The 20,397-nt window shown below is 33.7% G+C and overlaps 1 long non-coding RNA gene across 1 annotated transcript; it reads right to left on the bottom strand.

Moving 5' to 3' along the window:
• Positions 1-7,101: 7,101 nt before the first annotated feature.
• Positions 7,102-8,967, bottom strand: LOC146912982 (uncharacterized). The gene is made up of 2 exons (XR_015015671.1): positions 8,055-8,967; positions 7,102-7,307 (listed from the first exon to the last, which is right to left on the bottom strand). It is a non-coding gene; the product is annotated as an uncharacterized LOC146912982 (long non-coding RNA).
• Between the last annotated feature and the right edge of the window lie 11,430 nt (positions 8,968-20,397).

The following is a 20,397-nucleotide window of genomic DNA, read 5'->3' as shown; positions in this document are numbered from 1 at the left end:
ATTGCAGGAAGGTCCTTGAGCCAAGTTCAGTCCAAAACAAGTCCAAAAACACGTGGCAGTCCCACATTGGTCTAGAACATCACACCTGGCCTATAAATAGAGGCCAACTCATCAAGTGCACAGGGACGGTACCATTCATTCAGTGACACATCATCATCAAAAGGGCCTAACAAACTCTCTCTCCTCAAAACCCTAGCCACCGTAACAAACTATCAACCACCACAAAAACCACCGTAACAGAATCAGAAACCACTCTAACCACCTCAATTCATCACAAATTCATGCAAATTTCATAAAAAAAAAAACTCAATTCAACGATTACTGCATAAGATTGATTCATATTCATGGAAGATTCTCAGAAAAGCTTTCATCACTGAATCTTCACCTTCGCAATTCAAGCAAAGCATCGTCAAAGACAAGTTTACGATCACGAAGGATTTGGTGAAGGAAGAGAAGAAGAGGATCGAAGCAAAGAAACGAAGAAGATCAAACACCAGAAAGAGTTCGAAAAGACGAAAAGTGAGAAGACGAGGGAGCTTCGATTTATTTTCGAAGCTTGAATCAAAAATAAGCATCAGAGACGAAGAAGAGGCTTAAAACATCGTTCTCACCTTTCTCTTGGTTCGAATCTCCAGTTTTCAACAGGTATATTCAAAAACCTTCTCGTTTTTCACTTATAATCTTCATTGAAGGCTCGAATACGAAAATAAACGGTGAATCGAAGCTAAAACTTTGAAAAGATTCGAAAAGATTTGAAACGAAACCCTAGGAACACCAAGCCTCAAAGATCCACCGTTTATTTTCGAAAACAGAATTTATAATCATCATCAGCGAAGAAAATAGGTTAGATTAGGGTTTGGTTTCAAGAAAATTAGAAAAAAACTTGAAAATCCTAGAAACCGTAAGTTCAAAGTCCGATCTACTTCGTTTTCATCACAGTTTCACAAAAATAACCTTGGATCTGTAAACTGGAGAGGAAGATGAACATTTCTGGGTAATTAGTTTAGAAGATAGCATCAGTTCATCGGAGAAGATGAAGATTCCGACGAATCTTCATCTTCCTCCGCCGTCCTCCCCAGTTTCCGGCAAGGTTAACGTTGCAGAGGGTTTAGAGAGAGAAGGAGAGAGTTAGAGAGAGAAGTTAGGGTTGAAAATGATTTGAACCGGCCTTCTTTTGTTTATAAAAAGAAGTGAACCAGACCGGTTCAGTTGAGCCAGTCTGGTTCGTCCCTGAACCATGTATCCTGACCGTCTGATCTAGGGTTTGGGATCCTGGGTCAATCCAACGTCCCTGGTGTGTTTGGATGATCTAGGATCCATGCAGGTTTGGGTTGGGCCTAGGCCTCCTTTCTTTTTTCGTTTTTTTGTTGTTTTTTGCTATATACACTTGCTTGCTTGCTGTTTGAACCCCTGCATGCTTATTTCTATGTGTTCTAGATCATTTTCTTGACATTTTTGTGATGTTGTTATGTGTAAATCTTGATTAAAAAATATGTGGTATTTTTCTAGTTAATTGTTTACTATGTTTGTTAAAATTTGTGAAGTTTTACATGTTCTTGTGTCTAAAAATTCTTTAAAAATTCTAAAAATTTTCATACACATGTCTTGATAATTTTGTGGTATTTTTGTGATGATTTTGCATATTAAAAAAAATTGATAAAAGATAATGTGATAATTTTCTTGTTATTTTGTGATATTTGGTATTAAAAAAATTTGTGACAATTGCTTGATTTTAGCTCCAATTTTTTGATGAAAGTTTGTGACCTATACCACATGATTTTGTGAAGTTTTAGCTACTGTTTGTATGTGTTTTTTTGTTGCATGTGTGTGAATTAGGTTTAATTGCTTGGTTTGCAAGTTATGTTTGTGAATAAATGATGCCAATGTGCCTAGATACATCATAATTCTTGACTTGAATGTGTCCTCATAATTCTCACTTTATTGATTACAATAAAGCCTTTGAAACCTTGTCATGATGTGAGGATTATAGGTCATATACTTGTCTTGATATTATGGTAAATGTTAGGTGATTTTAGTTACTTTTAGGTTAAAAAGTTCATTAACTTTTGCCAAGTTTTTTAGCATTTCTTTTGCTTATAATTTTCAATTCCTATTATTCCTTATGCCACTAACTATTTCATTTCATGTTTCATTCATTCATAAGCATTCCATACTTCATCTCCTCCTTCATCTTATTTCTTGCACTTTAAGTTTTACCAAAAATTAGAATGTAAAACTTAGGAATTTTGTAATATTTTTCCTATGCTTTTAAATTCTTGCAAGACCATAGCATGTATCTAGGCCAATGATGTAAAGGACAATGGACTCTAATGATGTACACCGACACAAGCACCGACACATGCACACACCCCACTTTAGATGTATGGCTAGGATATGCATGTTTAGATGTATGTTTAGGATTGAATGTTTAGATGAATGCTTAGGCTTTACACTTAGAAAAATCTCTTTTTCCAAAATATGAATAATATCACTCAAACCTTTTTTCATAATAAACCTTGGGGTCCAAGACCCCATTGATTTTCTCTTTTATTTTCTTAATCAAAATTTCAATGAATTTTAATCATACTTAGACCCTTTTTCCAAAATAACAAATCAAACCCCACTTTTTCTTAAATCTCATGCCTTTAAGGCCTCTCAATCTCCATTCTTCAAATTCCAATTTTCAAACTTAAAATCAACCAACAAAAACAAAAACATTTTTTGGAAGAGAACTACGGTGGATTTGATCCCTTAAACGGGTACGTAGGCAAGGAATCAAAATTCCTTCAATTCAAATAAAATAAAAATTCAAACACATTTTTCTCCCTCCAATTCTTCACTTAGAAAACTCTTTAGGCTTAATATCACTTTCAAATAGCATTTAAAAATAAAGCGCGCGCGTAGAAAATAAAGACGGTTCCTATAGGATACTATAGTCGTTATGGGTGCCTAACACCTTCCCGTAGCGAAAACAACTCCCGGACCTCGATTCTCAAGGGTTTTGCTTACTTTTTCCCTTCCCAAGAAAAAATAAGATATCACCGGTTAAAAGGTTCAAACTTAATCAATGTTTGACACCCGAAAACCAAGATAAAACAGTGGATTTACCTTTCTAGTTTTGTCATCCCAATTTGGTAAATTATAACATTTTAATTGATTTTCCTTTTCAGAAGCAAGCTCTGATTTCGATCACCACCACTATTTGCACATTCAACCAACTATGTTGACTCTTTTTCAGAAACATTCTACTTCTTTGGTTTACCAATTCATATTACCAAACAATGAAATTTAAAGATTAAATTACTCAGACCTGAAATTTTGTCCAGGCAATTAATGTGATGAACTCCTATAAACTTCTAAATGCTTCTTATAAAGTAAAATTAACAAATAATTCTCTCATTGAGAATCTGTCATAAGCTAGAATCTATTTTAACTTTGACCTTACCTAAGGTTGATACATTTCATCAAATTCATTAACAAATAAAACATAGGTAACCTCAGCAATCAGAATAAACAATAACAATGAAGTTAATAAAATTTGCCAATCAATAGATCAATTGGAAAACTTCACTTTAATCCAATAAGACAGAGTTTTTGCTCCAATAATTATTAAAAAACAATGAATGAGAAATTGAACAAAATAAAGAATTTTATAGGCACTCATTTGAGCATTGGAATCTTCTAGTTCTAGCTATTTCTTTAATTTCAAACTTGCTTAAATTTCCCTCGATCACCGGTAACCTGTGGCATACACAAAATGAATGAACAATGATAAACATTTCTGAAAAAACTCATTCAAAATTTTTGGAGAGATTTCTTGAATATTCTAAACATTTATGCAAAAACTGGTTCAAAATTTTGAATGATACACATAGGTTGGCAGAAAAGCTGTGACCAAAAAGGTGAGGTAAAACTTTTTGGAGACCAAAAGTGGGAGAAAATTTCTAGAGGGACTAAACAGAAAAGTCTGAATATTTATAGAGGATGAGGACTAAAAACATATTTAGTGTCGTGAGCATATTTAAATTGAAAATTTTTCAAGAGAAGAGGTACCAAAAACATATTTATCCATTTTGTAAATTCAGTCCGGTGAGCATAACTCGAATGGCAGGGGATGTTATATTATAGCCAATAGGATATTTGACCCTCCAAAAATCGTAAATTTTAAAATATTAAAAAAAAAAAAAAGAATAGTCTTTTAACAAACCAAGAAGAAGATAAAAACAAAAGAACTAACTATGCAATCTAATGTCTAAACACCCCAGGGATATTCAATTGAAGATGATTAATATCTCCACAATGCTGAATCAAGCTCCTACCACAAGTTATACAACCAGGATCAAATCAAAGACTATGTTTTTAAAAGTTTTTGTACTATATGGTGTTACTTTTCAAGTGTAATTGGATTGATGTGAATAGAGGCTGCAAAATCAATCAATTTTTGGCATGACACTGGGAATGAATGGAGGCTGTTTTGCTCATATTATGTTGCATTTTTGATCATGTTTGGATTTGCTTTTTGTAGAAAGCGCAATGAGTGATCGTAGAAAGTTGAATGTTATATGAAATTTTGGACGATCCAAAGAAAAGAGGGCAATCACATTGAGTCTCTTTCAGTAGTACAAGTGAAAGTTCAAGTAAGGAAAGAGAACTCGAGGTTATATATATATATATGCGAGATGTTGGGGACATGCTAGACGGAGACTTTGTACTTGCTGATGTAGATCCTTTGGGCAATACAATCGGTTGTGAAGAAATGAATCTATTGAATGCAATAGGGAACTTGGTAACCAGACATCAATGTGCTCGTATCAATTGTCTTAGTTGGAAAGACATGCATGAGTCATACATTATTGACATGCTTGAGCTAATTTAGGTCTAGTATAAATTTTTAATAGTTCGGCTTTATCTCATCTCGTCTAACTTATATTTTTTTGATTTTTTCCTAAACTGTCTAAGCAAACAGAAAAATTACTAAAGGATAACATGCACATAAAGTGGAGGAAAGTTAAGTATTATTTGAAGTCAAAGGAATATGAATATGATGAAGTGAACAGGAAATGGCTTCATACATTCCTGATAAAAAGGTTTATCGTATTCAATTTCGCGAGATAGTACATCATTGGATACTACACCTATGAATCATAGATTTGAGATAAGTGAATTTGAATCGACCAACTTCAGCATTAGGCGTCATCATAACATTGATAAGTAAAGTATTCATCCTAATGTATACAAACTTCTACACCATAGCTTACTCCTAAAGTCATCATAACATTGAAAAGTAAATCTATTTTTACACATGACAACATGCGAGTTACAAAAATTAATAGCTTGCATACTATGAAAGACTCTGCAGTCCGCATTTTATGAAAATAGTTGAACTGAAAAATGCATTTGTGAAGGAATTCTACTGTTCCCATTATCACAAGTGTTATAGTTAGCCATCTCTGCTGGTGTGGCACAGTTAGTTAGAGCCACTGCTGATGTGGCAAGGTTAGGTATATCTCTGCTGGTATGTCGAAGCAAATAAAAAACAACTGTTTAGGGCTGGACACTTCTCTTAGTTATCCGGCATGTTTCGTACGGGTATCATATGAGTGTGTGTCAGACACTGGTGTGTGTCTGAATGGACACGCCTAATCCCAATAGTATCCGTGCTTCATAGATACTAATGTTATATAGAAATTCAGAAATGACTTGTATTCATGCACAGTTGTGGATTGAAGGACGTGACTTGTATAAAAGAAGATAGCTTATGATTTTGTCACAACCACGTGTATAATTTTCATAATATTTGTAAGGAGCAAGTAGTTTATTCTGGTAAAGTTAGATTATCGTGGCTTAAATTCACCATGGAAACATATGTTAGCATAATCAAAACAAAATGATGGTGACTGTGCATTTGGAGTTTCGATGCTTTGAGAAGCTTCTAATGAATTGACATGGTGTACAAAATATTGAGATGCTTAGGCTTAATATCTTAGAACAAAGTACATTGAACTTCTATTAAGTAAACAAAGTACATTGAGCTTCAAATAAATTGTTTTGGCAACTGACTCTAATGCCTGTATGTTTCATAGGAAATAGTCAAAGTGAGTGACATTGGTATAGTGTTCTACCAAACAGGTGAGTAATTTAAACTTTAGATAACATCACAATGTTAATGTATTACGTTTTTTGAAGTATAGGTGAAGAGAAATATCAGATATGGAGAAACCTCACATTGCTCAGTTTGACCAATTTTTCTCCTGGAATAAGTAATAAGAAAATCAGATGAAGAGTTTCACCCCACCGGAGTGTTTACAATTACAGCAGACGCTTAGCAGAAAATCAGATGATGGATACATTTGGAACAAGATATGGACAAGTTACTGAGAAATAGAAGTACTTTTGCTTATCTTAACAAAAGACTTATGTGGTTCATCCTTCAATGCAATATCATATTGAATCCTCTGATGCTGTCTACAAATATGTGAGGAATAACTAAAGCTACATCCAAGTTGTTATAATTCCTAACATGTAACTTTTCAATGTGTTTAGGATCTTTGGTGTAACAAAAACTAGTCTTAGGATCATCGATTTTCCACTTTTGTTCCGCAGTTCCTCTCTCACTTTTTGCAGTCATGTCTAATGGTAGCCAAGTCATGCAATTCCTTCAATAAAATTTGAAAGACGTGTAAACGCATCTATCTTGTGCAGTATGACCAACTAATTAATACAACAACTATCAGCATATAAGTTATAACATTTTAGTTGCTGAATGAAGCTCTGATTTCGATCACCACTATTTGTGCATTCAACCAACGATGTTTACCTATTCATATTACCAAACAATAAAATTTAAAGATTAAATTACTCACACCTGAAATTTTGTCCAGGTAATTAATGTGATATAATCCTATAAACTTCTAAATCCTTATTTTAAAGTATAATTAAAAAATAATTCTCTCATTGAGAAGCTTTCATAAGCTAGAATCTATTTAACGTTGACCTAACCTAAGGTTGATACATTTCATCAAATTCACTTTAATAAAATTTATTTTAATCAGAATAAACAATAAAATTGATGTTAATAAAATTTGCCAATCAACAGTTCAATTGGAAAACTTCACTTCAATCCAATAAGACAGACTTTTTGCTTCAACAACCATTACAAAACAATGAATGAGAAATTGAACAAAATAAATAAGTTTCTTCAGGCACTCATTTGAGCATTGTAATCTTCTAGTTCAAGCTATTTCTTTTATTTCAAACTTGTTTAAATTTCTTTGAAAAGCAACCATCTTCCCTCGATCTCCGGTAACCTGTAGCATACACAAAATGAATCAACAAGTGTAAGATATTTAAAAAAATTAATAGTTTTTTAACAAACCACTATTTTAGTATCTGGAGTACTGTTTTATTTTTTATCAAGAGGAAGATAAAAACAAATGAACTAACTAGTTAATTCACCTATACACCGAGGATCAAATACAAAACAAATAAAAACACCAACCCCCAAATATAAACCTGCTACACTAAACCTTTAATATATCTTGGATACACTTCTCTTGGAAATCACAAAATACAGCACTCAAATACCACTTCAATACTTTCATCTCCTTGATCAGCAAACTATTGGTACCCTCTCCACACATCATCAAAATTCATTTGCAACAAACAAGGCTATCAAAAATATGCATCGACATCATTTTTCACACAACTAACTGATATAAATTCAGCAGCATCCATTCAACACTTGCATAGGATCATGATGCAATCAAGCACAAGATAACACTCATACTCAATCAGAACCGGTGCACTATTGATGACACAAACCAACATATTTATATCATCCAAAAAGGTAATCATGTTCCACACCATGCTCATAGTTTCAAATTTATTTGAATTTAATATAGACTAAACAAAACAACAAAACAAGATACTTTGGTTACGAGTTCTTAATATAAACAAATCAACAGACTGGTTAGTATAGGCAACTCTGTAAGTTGACAATTTAAAAAAAATAATTATTTCATAGAGAAGTAAATACTAAAACAAGGACAACTTACAGTGTTCATATCAATTTCAGAACACTAGAAAAGGAGGCATCCATGGCGAGTTCCCTAATTTCATCACTTATATCAGAACCTCCCAATACAATCTCACTCAGTTGTTTGCAGTTTTCCACGACATCTTTCACTCCTTTCTCCGTGACCAAATCACAATCTATCAGTAATAGTTCCAACAGCCCAGGACAACTCTTTGAGATCGCATAGAGTGTTTCATCAAGAACATCTGTATTTGACAAATCCAACACCTGTAGCTTGGGAAGTACAAAGTTCATTTCAAATATGTCCCAAACTGCATAACATCCGTCTAAGTACAACTGTGTAATCATATCAAATCTCCTTATAACTTGCCAGATATCTTTAGATATCCAATCACAACGATGCAAATCAAGAAACTCCAAATTGGGGAAAGAAGAACCGAACATTATGATTTTTTCGACACTTGACCAGCTATTGTCACCCAAATAGAGAGACTTTAATTGAGGGTATACACCAATATCTCTCAAAGAATCATTATTCTCTAACATCTCTTGCCCAATAGCCGTATCTTCCATTTCGATCTCACTAAGTGAAGGACAATTTCTAACTAGTAAAAACAAGGATAATTCTGTGACGTCGTAACAATAACTAAGGTTTATAGACACCAAATGAACAAGAAACAAAGACAACCGGGCAACATGTTTATCATTCAGAAAATAATTGCATTCAAGATCCAAATCTTGTAAACGTTGAAACTTGGATAACAAAGAGTGAGTTGCATTAGTGTGATTGTTGCTCAAACTTTTACCGAGGTCGAGTTGTTTGAGCAAGGTCGGATTCTTGGAGATTGTGAGCGATGTGATATTTAATGGGAAGCGAAGCTTGTTGAGGTCACAGTTGTAGTGCGAGAGGTCGAGGGAGTCGAGGTGTGTAAACCTTTCAAAGAGGTGATCAAGGAAAGGGCGTGTCTCATCCAAGATAGTAAGTGAGAATAGGAGTCTGTTGGTAACGGAGAGGAACTGTTTGGAGACAAGGGATAGATATTTTAAACAGTGACTACTGTTGTTGTCGTTGATGATGAGGAATCTGAAGACAATTTCCCAGCAATCATCAGGTAAATATGAACATGTTTGTTCCTGAACCAACTGTTGTGGAGATTTGAAAGAAGAAGTTATCTTCTTCCTTTTCTTTGGATTTCGGAAGAGTTTCACCCGTGGTAAATTTTCCGGTGAAGATTTTCTTTTCCTTTTCATTGGCAGGGAATGGTATGAGCACCGGCGAGGCCGGTTGAAAAGGAAATAGAAGAGAGAAACCATATGGCGCCCACGGTTTATTGTGTTTTAGGGTTTCGGTAAAAGAACTAGGAGTAGTTTGTATTGTGTTCGTTCTTTTATATATTAGACAATATTAATGGGCTTTGTTTGTGTCCATTTTTTTTTATCTTTCTTGTGTCTTTTTCCACACAACAATAACCACTCCATATTTTCTCTAAAAAAAAAACCACTCAATATTTTATTTTGTTTTACTGTACATAAAAAAGAAACTACTCCATAATTTTTGTAAAAAAGAAAATAAAAAGATCTCTTTTAGAGGAGAAAGAAAATTAGTGCATAAAGATTGAATTAATTTGTAACAAACTAAATTATTTTTTCAAATAAAATTATCTTCTATTCTCTAAATATGAAACTTAATGACCACCAAAAATACAATCTTACCCCTTCTTAATTTTTTGACACGTCATCAAAATTATATCCTTTTGTGTCTTTTTCATCAACTTCCCCCTATTTTTTCTCTCCTAAAAACAAATTCAAACAAACTTACTAAATAAAACACACAAACTTAATTTTTTTAAAAGAACAAACAAACTTAATCTTAATTCAATCAAAACAAATTTTCTTATAATTCAACTTCTAAATATCAAAAGAGTTAAAAAAATTTACAATCTTCTATTTTCTAAATATGACATTAATGTCTATCAAAAATACAATTTTACCCCCTCTTAATTTTTTGACACATCATCAAAATTATATTCTTTTGTGTCTTTTACTTCAACTTCCCCATATTTTTTCTCTTAAAAATAAATTAAAACAAATTCACTCGATAAAACACACTAACTTAATCTTTTTTTAAAAAAACAAAACAAACAAACTTAATCTTAATCCCAAAACAAATTTTCCTATAATTCAACTTGTAAATATCTTCTTTTAGGGAACTTTTAAATATCTAAAGAGTTAAAAAAATTACAAAATATTTATTACAAGACATATACCTAATTTTCAAAAAATTACACATTTTCAAGATTGCTTCTTTTCTAAAAATAATTTGCCTTTGTTTTTTATTTATCTTTTTCTTTAGTCAAAAGAAAAATTATATTAAATAAAAAGAAATATATAAAGAGACTGAGGGCATTAGACCTGACTCAAGTATAACAAAAAACGGGGATACCACATAATAAATCAGACCAAGACTCGGTTTGGATTGAGGTTATTTTAGGCTTATGAAAAATAATTTATGTAAATAAATAAGCTTTTATTTTAATTTATAAGCTCTCACTAACGAAAAGTATATCTTTATAAACTGTTTTTACATAAACAACTTTAAAAACTTATAAATAATACATAAAAATTCACTAATCAATTCTATTGTTTTTAATAAGCTCTAAAATAAGCTAATCCAAATGGGCCCCAAGTGGATCGATCCAAATATATTGTAACAAAAATTCACTAATCAACAAGCGAACAAGTTCACGGGCATGAAACCAGGTTCCAAAAAACTAATATGAAAAGTGAACCTCTGCGAAAAACAATTAATGGATCGACCGTCACCACGGTATCAAAATCCAAGTGTCAAAACTCCCTAAACAAATCAACAAGCATAAAAACTCTTTCAAGCTTGAAGAACCAGAGTGTAGACAAACAAGACACTTTGAAACTTGCATATCTCAACATATTTGAAAACAATAGAGAATCAAAGAAGTCAGGCCACCATGTCATATTATAAAATATTATTTTTTATTGTTGTAGATTATTAATTATTATATCTTTTAGAAATATGACTATAAAAAATATTGAAAACATGATAAATGAGTCACTAAATAATATTGTTGTACAATTCATACACGGGACTCATAACGATATCTTTATCAATAATAAAAATTTTACTATTTTAAATATTTCTACATATTTTTAGTTTACTACTTCATAATATTTAATAACAATTATTTCAATGATTTTATCATGGACAAATTACATTAGCCTCCCTTAAGGTCTTCTTAAATAACACAAACACCCGCTCTTTTTTTTAACTAAACAATAATCTTCTTCTTTTTATTATCAAATTGACAAGCACTTCTCTTATACTATAACACGGTTCAAATTTCGTTATTTTCATTTATTTTGAGCAATTAACTTCTTCATACAAGTATGAACTCATTTAATTTTCGACCATTTTTTCTTTCCATTTTTCACTTGGTGATTTTTCTCAACTTATTGTTCCTCAGTCAAGGTGGTTTAATTTTTAAACTATAATGTAATAAAACACATATATGGAAGATTATTTTCTTTTCATTGATCAACCACAATGTTCATCCATCAAAATTCTTCTCATTTCTACATTCTCCTTTGATCTCTTCTGTAATTGCCGATGTTTGATTCTATTTGGTGGTAAAAATAAATGTTGTTATTATTTCTACATTGCGAGAAAAAAAATCTCATTTAACTTAATTTAGAAAAGAGAAAACAAATACAAATAAATTAAGAAAAAAAATCTCATTTAACTTAATTGTGAAAAGAGAAAACAACCAAAATGATTGAAATTAAATTGTATATTTACAAAGTTATTGAAATGGATAAAAGGATGGGAGATTGATGTGTTTGAAATATTAGATGGGGTGTTTGTGTTATTTAAGAAAATCTCAAGGAAAGTCAAAGTAATTTACCATTTTATCATTAACGTCGGCTTTTAGTTTTTTTTTTTCCTTCTCAATTCATATAGTATGCATAGCCCCGCACTTCCAATTAACCCGTGCAGAGCACGGGCCAGTGCTTAGCACGGGTTTGTTGCTAGTTTTTATTACAATAAACAAACACAATATAGAAATAATCTCTCAAATATTGAATCACAAAGTCACTTTTATTTTAGTCAGTTTGTTATAACTTTTTTAAAAAAAAAAAAAAATCATCTATTTAATAATATTAAAAAGTATTGTATCTATTTTAGAAGTTTGAGAAAATTCATTCGTAATGTTAATTTAAGTTGGAAGACAATGTTTCTTGTTTAACCATTCAAAGTTTTATTAATATAATCTCTGTTTTGTGTATTTCTAGGTGTCAATCACTTAGATACTAATCTCTTTTAAAATCAAACACTATGTTCATAAAAGTTTTGTACATATTGTTCTTGTTCTATGGTGTTACTCTTATTGGGTTGATGTGTGATTCGCAATTTTAGTTTAAGTCGGAAGAAGGACGCCGTTTTTTACAACATATTACAGCATATAAGCAGGTCAACTATGACCATCTCAACTAAATCTATGCTCATAACCATAAGCTGCCAAGAAACTTATCTGCCAGACAACATATCTCATGACAGTCAAACATATTTGGGATTGCTTTTGATTACACCCTTTTTGGAACGAGTTTGGATGTGCTCACTACTTGTGATGCCATCAGTGCTTTTGCCATTGTGAGACTTAACTCTTTTCTTACTTGCCTTCCTACCAGGTTTGACAAAGCTATCTTCCTGAGGATGCTGCACTAAGTACTTTCCTGCAATACTAGTCTCACAAGTATCCAATTTCTCAGAGTCAGTGTCGTGATCCATAGTACTGTCAGTAGCAGGATCTGTATCCTCCTAATCTCCCCAGAACTTGCGTAATATTGAACACTCTTCATGCCTGCTGCAGTAAAATTCTTGGAGCTACCAGTGATTATGACCTTCCCTTTATCAGGGCCAAGCACCTCATCTGTAGTTGTGATAGGAGTGACCAAGGGAAAATGATACAAACTGGTTTCAACATACGGAGCTGGCATGGGAATGACTGCCTCCCATGATCAGACTCCAACACCTGTGTGTTTGGAACAAAGACAACAAGCTGTGATGAGATGAGCTCTTTCTCCAAACAAACACTCTCCTTGGATGCTTGTTCAGCATTTTCAGTGATAGCTATAAGCTTATCCTTTGAAATGAGAGCATGAAGGACACCGTAGCTAACAAATGGGCCACATTACAAGGTCGTTCACCGTCTTATAATCATGATGGCTTTGTGAAATCTGTTCAGCCCTGTGAGATATCCTGGCTTTGTGAAATCTGTTCTGCCCTGTGAGATATCCTTCATGGTTTCTATTATAATGGCTTCTCTAATGTCTAAATCATAATTATTGCAAAATCTAATATTAATCACTTAAAAGTCACATTAGTTTAATTTTTTGAAGGGAGTCACATTAGTTTAATGTTTGTCAGTATGAAAATGCTTTCTGAAAAATCTTACGTAAAAAAAAGAAAAACTGCACTGATCTTGCAATGACAGTCTTCTAATTAATTAGAGAAGAAATCTGGTTATATACCTCACCATTTTTAGAAGCTCCCTCATCTAAAGGTCTGGAACTAACCTAAAGTTGATAAATTTCAACAAATTTATCAGCAAATAAAGCATAGGTAACTAGAGAAATTCATTAATGAAATTTGAAACTCAACACATCAGATGGAAACTTCACATTAATCCAACTAGACAGAATTTGGCACCTAAGGCACCAATAGTTATTACAAAACAATGAATGCGAAAATGAACAAAATATAGAAATTTTGTAGGTACTAAATTGAGCTTTGGAACCTTTCTGGTTCTAGCTATTTCTTTAATTCCATACTTTTAAACTGCAACCACCATCTTCCCTGGATCTCCAGTAACCTGTAGCATACACAAAATGAATCAATTGCTCATCATTTACCCAACAACAACCCCATAAATTTAAACTAGATCACTACACCAAGACAGAATCATATATAGTGCAGCCAAAACAGAATAACTGCAGAATCATAAATCCCAAACCGGTCACATAAATTAGATATACTAGTGCAGTCATATGCAGCAGGAATGCAGTTGACCAATTATTTCTTATGTGCAACAATATTTTAGAGAATCAAATGCAATTAAAATTTAGAAAGAAATATATATGAAGCAATGTTGTTGTTATGGTGTATATATCCAAATGAAGTAGAAAGAAGTATCCAAGTACTATAAAAGTAATACAACACTTAAGTGAAAGAAGCCAGATAAACAAGCTCAAAAAAGTACACAATATAATACTCTTTTTGTTGTCTTAAGCAACACTCTTTATGTTAAGTAACTAAAATAGAAAAACTTATCCTAAATAAAATTGCATTTGAAAAATTATTGGCATTTTACTTGTTTTACTTTTCATGTGTAATCACAAGTCCACAGATTTAACAACGACAGATTTTCTCAAATATCATACTCCTGATTCTCCTGTGTGGTTAAGATCAAAGCTTAAAAGTCATTAAGTCAATCAGTAGCAATCAAAAAATGTAGCGAATTAAATAAACTATCTTCCAACACTAAAGCACGAAATAGATATAGAAGTTACAAAACCAGTAAAGAGAAATGCTCTTCTAAGCCTATAACACTTTTGAGAGATTTGTGACAAGTAAGATAACATTACTACACTGATGCGATAAAACTTAAGAAAGAGAAATAAATCAAACGTAAGCTAATAATTTCAACAACACAACAAGCAAATTGAACCAGAATTGCTATTTCTAGTGAAGACACATGAGATTAATACAATACAAAATATGGTAGACGACCGTTCACTAAAAGGATTTGAACTTTGAATGACATAGTATCGCAACCATTCACTTAACCGAACAATGTTGAAGGTTAATTTAAAGGGCGTTGAGCTTGTGTGGGAGTTGTTTGAATGTATAGCAATGGTTAAAGTTACGTTTCAAAGCATAACGATGGTGAATTGAGAGTATAACATGTTAAAAATAAAACTAAAACTATGCACACACATATATCATATTTAAAAACACTACACTCAACTGCTTGCATTACATTGTACATTATATAAAAATAGAACACTATTACTTATTCTAAGAACTGAGAAACCATGGAATCCGCCATGGATGAAGCTTGAAGAAGCTTGAAGAAGAAGCAAAGAAAATATGAGTAAAGGATTCTATTATTTCACAACAATGAAAACGGTTACAATCATTGTTTATATAGAAGCATAGAGTGACACATCATCACTATTACTTCTAACTAACTACATGAAATGTAAATGTAAGCTAAATGTGAAATGAAATTACAAAGCTAAAGGAAACTTGCGCGCTAAGTAATCTCTGCATGCTTATGTTATGAGCTTTTATCTTGCATCTCTTTAGTCTCTTTCTCCAATACTCCCCCACAAGCTGGAGGTTGGTATATGTCAATCAACCCTAGCTTGCTAACACAGTCATAAAACTGGCGTGGATTTGAAGCCTTGGTGAAAACATCAGCTGTCTGGTTATGCGAAGAAACTGGTAACAACCTCATGACCCCTGCTTGCAGTTTTTCACGTACCAAATGACAATCTATGTCAAGGTGCTTTGTACGCTCGTGAAACACAGGATTTGCAGAAATGTGCAAAGCACTCTGATTATCACAATAAAGAACAGGTAAGCGTGAAGGTGATTGTTGTAAGTCATGCAAGAGGAAACACATCCATTGTAGTTCACGAGTTGCTGAAGCTAAAGCCCTGTATTCAGCTTCTGCAGAGGAACAAGAAATGGTGTTTTGCTTCTTTGATTTCCATGACACCAAAGATTTTCCAATAAAGAAGCAATACCCTGAAATGGACTTTCTAGTATCTATGCACCCTCCCCAATCAGCATCACTGAAGCCAAGCAGTTGTAAGTCAGATGATTGGGGAAAGAATAAACCACGTCCTGGTGACCTCTTGAGATATCTGAGCACTCTCAAAGCAGCCTGATGGTGAGTGAGTGTGGGAGAAGCCATGAATTGGCTAAGCTGCTGTGTAGCATAAGCAATATCAGGTCTGGTGGTTGTGAGATACAACAATCTACCCACCAACCTTCTGTAGGCAGCAACATCATGATAGGCTGAACCTCCATCAAGATGTAAACGTGAAGAGGGATCAAGAGGTGTACTAGCAGGTTTGCAGCTTGTAAGCTTGGCATCTGCTAAAAGTTCCAGGCAATATTTCCTCTGACACAGGGAAATACCTTTAGAAGAACGTGCCACTTCAATCCCAAGGAAGAATTTAAGCTGGCCAAGATTCTTAATCCTAAAGGTTTGATCTAAAGCCAATTTCAGTTCATCAAAAATTGTAAGAGAAGTACCAGCCAGGATGATATCATCTACATACACAAGAAGTGCAGTAAATGATGAAGCAGTGGATTTGATGAACAAAGTATGATCAGAGGTGGCTTGAGTGAATCCCTGTGCATAGAGAAATGTGGTGAGCTTCTCAAACCATTGTCTACTTGCTTGCTTAAGCCCATAAAGAGATTTGAGCAACTTGCAAACTTGTCCAGGTTTGGGAGAAATGACTCCTGGAGGTACCTTCATATAGACAGTTTCATGCAATTCACCATGAAGGAAGGCATTGTTCACATCCAATTGGTGAAGATGCCAACCATGTATAGATGCTAGGGCCAAAAGTACTCTAATGGTAGACATCTTTGCAACAGGAGAGAATGTCTCAAAGTAATCTAACCCTTCAGTTTGAGTGTAGCCTTGAGCCACAAGCCTAGCTTTAAATCTCTCAATGCTACCATCTGCATGCCTCTTGATTTTGTATACCCATTTATTACCAATTGCAACAGCACCTGAGGGCAAATCTACAAACTCCCATGTGTTATTGGCATTGAGAGCCTCCAGTTCAGTTTGCATGGCAGTTAACCACCTGGAGTCTTTACTGGCCTGCTGAAAGCTAGAGGGTTCTATGTCATGTGAAATAGAGAGAGCATAGGCTTGATGTTGAGGAGTTAGTTGAGAATAAGAAACATAATTTGTCATAGGATAAACTGAAGACTGACAAACATAATCTTGCAAGTGTGTAGGAGGCTTGCTAACTCTCTGTGATTTTCTAAGAGGTTCAGGCTCTATAGCTCCATCAATATGATCAGTCTCTTTCTCCTCTTCATCAGGAAGAGTATCTTCTTCTGAAATAACTTCAGAAGTAGTATCTGAAATACTCACTTCTGTGTTATCAGGTAACTTAGCAGACAAGTCATGTCTGCTTCCTATGTATATGTGTGTATTTGGAACAGGACTCAAGGAAAGAGAGTGAAATGGAAACTCCAAATCAAAAGACTTCACATTTCTGGACACAAAGACTTCAGAGTTGTGAACATCAACCAAAATATAACCCTTCATTCCTGATTTGTATCCTAGAAAGGCACACTTTCTTGCTCTAGGATCAAACTTATGTCTATTAACAGGTAATGTGGAAGCATAACTCAAGCAACCAAATACCTTAAGTTGACTTAAATCTGGTACTTGACCATATAAGACTTCATATGAAGATCTATTATTCAGAAGTTTAGTAGGTATTCTATTCAAAAGAAACACAGAGTGTAAAATTGCATATGACCAGAACTTCTTAGGTAGCTTTGACTGAAACATTAAAGCTCTACTAATATTCAATATGTGTTGATGTCTTCTTTCTACTCTCCCATTCTGTTGTGGTGTATACACACAACTCCTTTGATGAAGTATACCCCTTTTAGCATAAAAATCTTGCATAAGAAACTCTGGTCCATTATCACTTCTGACAGTTTTTACTTTCTTTTCAAACTGATTTTCTACCATATAGACAAAACTTCTGATCTTTTCTGAGGCCTCTGATTTGTTTCTCATCATTACAACCCAAACATGTCTACTATAATCATCTAAAATAGTTAAGAAATACTTAAAACCATGAATAGATTCAGTAGAAAAAGGACCCCAAATGTCTGCATGCACTAAATCAAACATAGCATGTGCATTATTCTTACTAATAGAAAAAGACAGTTTTCTTTGCCTGGCCATTTGACATATGTCACAGGCTACATGACCACTCACAGAAATATAGCTATACATTTTATTCATACATTGCATTCTATCATGAGATAGATGCCCAAGTCTAAGGTGCCATAGAATTCCAGGAGGCACTATGCTATCAGACTTCTTATCAGAAACAGAAACACTTGAAACTTTGGCTTGTTTTTGTATTTTCTTCTCAGCCTTCAAGTAATAGAGTCCATCAATCTCTTCAGCCAAACCAATCTTCCTCATATCCTTCTTTTCCTGTATAACACATTGATTAGCCTCAAAATTTACAATGCAATCTTGTTCTTTGCATAGTTTTGAGACAGATATCAGATTCACAGCAAAATCTGGTAAAAACAGCACATCATGTATGTGTAAGGTATCAGATAACCTTACATTTCCTCTATGACAAGCCTCTACAACAGTTTTGTTTGGTAAAGTTACACTAATTGGTGTAATTGTCCTATAATCTGTGAACCAATTCAAATTGTGACATGTATGATGTGTTGCACCAGTGTCAACTATCCAACTATTATCATCAATTTTGCAAATAGCATTATTGATAAAGAGTTTACCTCCAATGTTCACATTAGAGCTATTGGTCTTCATCATATTTGCTGAACCTTTAGTTTCAACATTGCTCCTTTCAAGAAGAGCAATTAAACTCTGATATTGATCCTTAGTCAGCATCATTCCACCCTCTTCATTTTTCCCAGCAGAAGTGCTTCCCTTAGATTCAATATCCTCACAATCCACAAAATTAGCATTAGCAAAAGAGTTTCCTCCTCCTCTGCCCCAATTAGGAGGGTAACCATGCTTCTTATAGCAGGTTTCAACAGTGTGATTGGTTCTATTACAAAAACTGCACACTCTAACACTTCCTCTTCCTCTACCTTGAGAATATCCATTTCCTCTACCTCTTCCAAATTGCTTCTGACCGTCCATGGCATTAATCAATCCAGAAGCTGTGTCATCCAAAGTAGCAACTGGTGATGACACCACATTGTACTGCATCTTCCTTTCTTGCTGCAGTACCATTGAAAAAACTTTGTTTATCTGAGGCAAAGGATCCATCAATAAAACTTGTGATGTGACTCCTTGATATTCTTCACTCAATCCCATCAGAAACTTGATGATTCTGTCTTCTGCTCTAAAGGCTTTGTTATTCCTCATAGCCAAACAAGTACAAGCAATTGGACAAGTACATTGAGGCATAGGCCTGTATTGATCCAATTCTTCCCATAATCCTCTCAATTCAGTAAAAAATTCAGTAACTTTCTTACTACCTTGCTTCAGATTTGCAATTTCTTCTTGCAATTGAGCCACTCTAATTCTATCTCCTCTCATGAATCTATCTTTCAAATCATTCCACATGTCAATTGCATTTTCTATGAAGACCACACTTTGTGCAATAGAAGGGGAAATAGAATTGATTATCCAAGTATGTACCAGATTGTTGCATCTTTCCCAACCTGCGTAGTTCAAATCATCCTCTTCTGGTACTGGTATAGATCCATCAACAAACTTGTATTTGTTCTTCATTGCAAGCGCTCTTCTCATTTTCATGGACCACGAGTGATAATTTTCACCGGTCAATTGAGGTGTAACCGTAACCGTTGTGGAGTTATCTGAAGAATGAACATAATATGGATCAAGACTTTGATCCTGATTGTTATTGTTGTTTCGCACCATAGTGAAAGATACGATCAAAGATTCGAAGAAAAACTGAGGAAAAGTTCAAGAAAGAACGAAGAGAAAACCAGAAACGCAAAACAAGGCGAAACGGTGAGAAGAGAGTAGAAAACAGAGTAAACGAAGAAGATGAACTTGTCAATCGTTCAATCTTCAATGTGCGGAAGCAGAGCAAGAAAATCTTGCTCTGATACCATCTAAGAACTGAGAAACCATGGAATCCGCCATGGATGAAGCTTGAAGAAGAAGCAAAGAAAATATGAGTAAAGGATTCTATTATTTCACAACAATGAAAACGGTTACAATCATTGTTTATATAGAAGCATAGAGTGACACATCATCACTATTACTTCTAACTAACTACATGAAATGTAAATGTAAGCTAAATGTGAAATGAAATTACAAAGCTAAAGGAAACTTGCGCGCTAAGTAATCTCTGCATGCTTATGTTATGAGCTTTTATCTTGCATCTCTTTAGTCTCTTTCTCCAATACTTATGGAATTATCATGCATGAGTAAATGCACATTTGAAGTAGACATTTTAAAAAAGTAATTTCTCAGAATTAAATCTTAAAACAAAAGAAACTTACAAAATTCAAACTTCAGCACAACACTTCAAAA

The sequence above is a fragment of the Medicago sativa genome, chromosome 6 (genome assembly GCF_051527215.1).
Source record: "Medicago sativa cultivar Bolivia chromosome 6, Bolivia_mono, whole genome shotgun sequence".
In the NCBI taxonomy this organism is placed as follows: Eukaryota; Viridiplantae; Streptophyta; class Magnoliopsida; order Fabales; family Fabaceae; genus Medicago; species Medicago sativa.
The sequence above is the reverse complement of the archived record's forward strand: the minus strand, read 5'-3'. Positions and strand labels throughout refer to the sequence as shown.